Below are 6168 nucleotides of genomic sequence, written 5' to 3'. Positions count from 1 at the left end.
AACTACTTCTGTCTGCAGCAGAGATCAGGAGTGCAGAACTGTTGTGTGGATAAAAGGCTAAATGAAAACTCTTCTCCAGCATCAGATACTGCCCTGAATGTTAGTCGGGTGCAGGGGGGGGGGTGCACCCACTAAGAATACCCATTGAGACCTGTGGGTATAGGGTAGTATACAAATTTAATAAATAATAATAAATACTAATCTGGAAGCATAGTAATTATTGCCATGGACCATTGGCAATAAATGGAAGATTATGTTCATGTTTGTTAATAGTGGCAACAGATAAAAGTCACAGCTGCTCTTGGTACTTAGGCAATGTCCTGCTGGTTGGTGAAAGGCATCCTCCTTATCCTCTCTGCGATGTGAAGTGTCTGGGAAAGAAACTGAGATGCCTGTGCATCTTTTTCTCACATACAATACGGACTCTTGCCAGCATTCCTTCTGCTGGGGTTTCCGCCATGTGGGTTCTCGCTTGCAGGGGGAGAAAGAGACCAACCTTGGACTCTGCAAAGCTTTCCACATCTCAGCCTGGATGTTGGGTAGAGTACAGCGCTGATAATGCCAAGGTTGCAGGTTCAATCCCCGTTTGGGGCAGCTGCATATTCCTCCATTGCGAGGGGCTGGATCCTCAGACTCTACAACTCTATGATTCGATCAAAGAAGTTAAGGCCTTTGACAGTGTAAAGCAAGGGTCGGCAAAGTTTTTGTGGCTTGGGCCGGTTCACGGTCCCGCAGACGCCGCGGTGGACCGGAGTGCACATGCACGCATGCGCAAACACTATTTCCAGCACGGAGCAGGCGTGCGCAGCTTCCCATTGGCTGCAGGAACTCCTTGAGTGGGCGGCAGGGGTCCATGGGCCAGTTAAATGACCCCCGTGGGGCACTTGTGACCCATGGGCCGTAGGTTGCTGACCCCTGGTGTAAAGAGCAATTAAGAGTAACTGCTATAGCAAATGCTCTCACAGCTAATGGCTCCTCTTCAGTTGGGCAAGGAGATTCAAGATGCAGGCCACTTACTCCACTCTAAAAATACAACCAAACCCCACCTCCTTGCCCAATTTCTAAAATCAATGTTTAGAATTACACACAGCCATCTGTGGCTGATTTCCACCTTACCTACCATGGATAACAATTATTACAATACAACATTGTACATACAGGATGAGGTGTGGTGGCTATTCAGTATGACAACTAAATAGAACAAACTTCAAGCAGCAGCGGCACTCTAAACAATCACCTGACATTCAGAAGACATCTTAAGGCAGCCCTGTTCAGGGAAGTTTTTAATATGTAACGCTGTACTGTTTTTAACACTTGATTGGGAGCCGCCCAGAGTGGCTGGGGAAACTCAGCCAGATGGGCGGGGTATAAATAATAAATTATTATGATTATTATTATCATCTACCTTTTACTATAGGATTTTAGCACTAGACAACTGATGAGAGAAGTCAGCTTTCTAACCTGTTTTATGAATGTGTCGAAAATAACTTGCTGGTTACAACGGAAACTGTTCTGGACTTGGTGGCCCTTTGGTCTGAAGCAGCAGAACAAGCTCTTAGTGGGAACATAATACTCTCAGCACCACTTGCAGTAAGAAGCCAGGGTAGAAGTGGCCATCCCTGTTCTGTATGCAAATCCTACTTCCTCCACACCAGAAACACTCCTCTGGGGACACTCACGCCCAACAATAACCTAGAAAGGCCATAAACATGTTTAATTTGATGCCTGAGAAAAATCCCAAAGCTGCTTTTTTGTTTACTTGGGGAATTAGTCTGCCTGGCCTCATCTAAAGCATGAATGAAAGATATGGCTTCCGGCAGAGTGCATTGTGCTCACAAGCCAACTTGGGCTCCCAGTTTCAATTAAAAAAACAAACCAACCAAACTTAACCCAACAATTTAACCCAATAATTTAAAGAGGGCAATAGCAACCAGCGTAACTTATTCAGCATTTTATCAAGCTTGCTGGATCTGCAGTTCAGTTTGTGTGCCTCTTTCCTGGGAACTATGGAGCAAGCAACCTGTCCATTATTTTTTATACCACCCGTCATCAAAACACAAGTAAAAGCACAAATAAATAGAACAAAAACAACACCCTCAACACACACACACACCAAACATTTAAAAGGCTGTAGAATGTTAATCATCCAAAAACCTGGTTGAACCTTTTCACAAGGCACCTAAAGATATATAAGGTGCCAGGCAAACCTCTTTAGGGAGAGCATTTCACAAATGGGGAGCCACTGCAGAAAAGGCCCGTTCTCATGTTGCCACCCTCCAGACCTCATTGGAGGCACACAAAGAAGGGCTTCAGAGGAAGAACGCAGGGCTGGGATTGGTTCATATGAAAAGAGGCAGTCTTTGAGGTATGGCGGTCCTGAGCAATTTACAGCTACTGCTTTGCTAATATCTTCTTCTTCTTTGGCAATCCACTCATAGCAGAGTAAGATTGTCTTCCATAAACACGGTTTTAACAATGAGTCTAAGTGACTGTGAAGGCCAATTCTGGATCCACATGTCCTTTCACAGTGGGGACATTGGTTTCCGGGCAGGAGTTGATCACGGTGTGGATTTGCCAAGCGTGCCTTCCTCCTAGCACATTTCTCCCTTGCGTCCTGAGTTTGAGTGTCTTCAAACCCATGACACCTTTGGTAAGGGCTGTTCTCCAACTGGAGCGCTCGCAGGCCAGTGTTTCCCAGTTGTCAGTGTTTATACTACATTTTTTTAGATTTGCCTTGAGACAGTCTTTAAACCTCTTTTGTTGACCACCAGCATTACGCTTTCCATTTTTAAGTTCGGAATAGAGTAGTTGCTTTGGAAGACGATCATCAGGCATCCACACAACATGACCAGTCCAACAAAGTTGATGTTGAAGAATCATTGCTTCAACACTGGTGATCTTTGCTTCTTCCAGTACACTGATATTAGTTTGCCTGTCTTCCCAAGCGATGTGCAAAATTTTTCAGAGACACGGTTGATGGAATCTTTCGAGGAGTTGGAGATGGCGTTTATAAGTGGTCCATGTTTCACAAGCATATAGTAAGGTTGGTAGTACAATAGCTTTGTAAACAAGCATTTTGCAAATATAACCCTTGTGGGGCACGTCAAGTGATTTCTGACAGTTTTTGCTCCTCAAAAACTGTTGGGAGACATTTCTCCCCCAAATAGTTTACCGCCAGCTCTCAGTGCTCTTCAGCTGCACGGTTTTACTTTCAAACACCAGCCTCTGCAAGCTCCAAGCCCATAGGGAGAATGGAAAGATAATCATGACAGAATCAGGATTCACGATTACCTTAACTGAAGCCCTTGGGAAAACTGGACCCAAACGAACAAGATTAATTTAAATGGGGACAAGGCTCTACACCTAGGCAGGAATAACCAGCTGCACCAATATTAGATGGGGGACACCTAGCTTGCCATTATTACATGTGAAAAGGATCTAGGGGTTCTTGGTAGACCACAAGCTTAACATGAGTCAACAGTGTGATGCAGTAGCAAATAAAGCTAATACTATTCTGCGCTATTCTATGGTTTTGACCTATAAAGCTTTAGACAGCTCAGGACCTCAATACCTCAAAAACCACCTCTCCCCATATGAACTGATCCAGACTCTGCAACCATCATCTGAGGCCCTTCTTCATGTTTCCTTCCCCCCCCCCCCACTGGAGGTTTGAAGGGTTTAAACACGAGAATAGGCCTCTCTTTTTTTGCGCTAGCTTATTTTGGGGAATGCTCTCCCCGAGGAAGCCCGCCTGGTGCCTTCATTACATATCATTAGGCACCAGGCAAAACCTTTCTCTTCACCCAGGTGTTCGGCGACGCAGCAGTTGAATAGGTTTTCAGCAAGAGACATTTCAACAGCACTGTGTGCCCTTAATTCCCCAAGGCGGTGCCAGTGAAGCAAGCAAAGGGCTTCAGGAACTGCACAGGACTGCTGAGTAAAGCCCTAGACTTGTCAACACAATACAATGAGGTTGGGCAGGCACTACCCTGGCCAACGCCTCCTGGCCCAATCCCAAATTACACAACAGTGGGATTAACAGCTGCCGCTTCCACAGGAAAACCTGCTTTGTAAAGATACTGGACAAATTGATTACGGTGAAGTTGGCATCGTGATAGCTCGTGTGGCAAAATGGCTCCAAAGACTGCTGTGAATCAGGGAGCCTCCTGCTTCAGTTCCACCAGCAATGAGCACACAACAGACCACTGCCCCCCTCAGCAGGAGGGCACATAACAGGGTGATATTATGGCTGTTCAGGATAGAAAGAGAATACAAAGGAATATACTTAAGCCCTATTTGAAGTATCACTAGTAGTGGAATAAATGAATCCATCTCTTACAGAACTAGCTTAAACCCAGTTAAACCAGATGAGAGTTTTAAGTGATCATAAATGCACAGCAGGTACGTAATGTTGAAGGTTGTGGAACATCAACTATAAAATCACACCTTCCTTCTGCAGTGGAAAGTCAAAGCAGAAAATGCTACCTGTCTTAAGTAAGGGCTGTTATTTAACCCACTATTGTACAGTGTTTCGCCTCCTTATGTGCTGAGAGAGCTGGTTATTACAAAAGGTTTTTTAAAAAGAATTCTGAGTAAACAGGGCCTTGAGAGTCAATGCCTCAATTATGTATAATTTCCACACAGTTGGTTTTAGGAAATCTTAAGAGAACTACAGGCAGCAAATTAATGGGCACTCTGGATGATGGTGGGGCATTAATTACTGCACCATGACAGAGTCAGATTCCACTGCTATATAATCCAATTTGAAACTGCTGAGTTTTAAAGTAAGATTTACATGGCATGGAGAGCCTTTCCATCAGTTTGTACTACATGTAATCTGGGTTTATAATGAAGGCCACCAACCTTGATGTCTTTGAAAGATTAGACAAATTCATGGAGGAGAGGGCTATCAATGGCAACTAGCCATGAAGGCTATGTTCTGCTTCCACAGTTGGAATGCTTCTGAATACCAGTTGCTGGAAACCAGAAGAAGGGAGAGTGTTTTTGTGCAGAAATCCTGCCGGGAGGTTTCCCGCAGACATCCGGTTGGTCACAGTGAGAACAGGATGCTGGACTAGATGAGTCCCCTTTGGCCTGACGCAGCAGGCTTGTCTTAGGTACTGAAGGCTGCTTCTACCGAAGGTGGCCAGACCTGCTTCCTGCATGTTTTGAAGTGTGCTTGCCACATGCAGCTAGTGGAGGAACAGGGCAGGAGGGCCACAGCAAATTACTATCCTCTTGGGTTGGCCCCCACTGGTGCCTTTGCTACTTGACTCAAAACACAGGCATCCTGCACCAATTCTAAATTCACTAGAAAAGCCCATCCTCACAGGAGCACTGATCGTTTGGGATATATATATTTAAGCAACAAATAGTTAATTCATACTGACAACTAGGCTGCTAAGCTGAGGATGAACAATGCTATGATGCTGTCTGAAAAAGTTAATGACCAGGTGCTTTTCATTTTAAAAATTACAAATATATCCTTCACAACTGCAAGTAACAATTTGTAATTACTAGGACAGCAAATCAATAAAAGTTCCGCCATTTGGAGGGGGTATGTTGGCTGTTTGGCCGTATTAATAAAACATTCATATTCATTTAGAGGGGGCTTCAATGGCCCTTTGTCCTGCCCCCCATCCCACTGCCAGACCTCCAACCTAGTATTGTCTTTCACATACCCAAATCTGAGAACAGCTGGCTCATGGCTCACACTTCCAAAGTCTAGGTACTTTGGCTTAGGGGTGCGCAAGTTATGCAAAGCAAGCACATGTTAGAATAAATTAAATGGAATGTTTAGGATACAGAACTCCCAGCAGAATGTAGGAAATGGGTGCTCTTCATACACAACTCTTCTGTTCCTTTAATAAAAATCTTACCTCTCCGCAGGTGACCAAACAGAATGAGTCTTCAGTATTGTGGCATATAAGTGGACCTTGCCAATCCCCACAAATGAAACTTTTGAACACAGCCCTCCTTTTTTGCAAGCCAAGTCTCCTGCTCTGCCGGCTGAACAAACCAACATGAACATTATTTTCAATGTTTGTGGCTTTGCAAAAGAACTTTACACTATGATCTGTTCAAATGAGGTTCCTGAGCATGTCTCCTGAAACAATGCATCTTAAAAAATAATAATAATCCTAGTGTCCACAAGGATGGTTAAGAACT

Source organism: Podarcis bocagei, assembly GCF_964188305.1.
Source record: "Podarcis bocagei genome assembly, chromosome: 16".
Classification (NCBI taxonomy): Eukaryota; Metazoa; Chordata; class Lepidosauria; order Squamata; family Lacertidae; genus Podarcis; species Podarcis bocagei.
Note: the sequence above shows the minus strand (reverse complement) of the source record.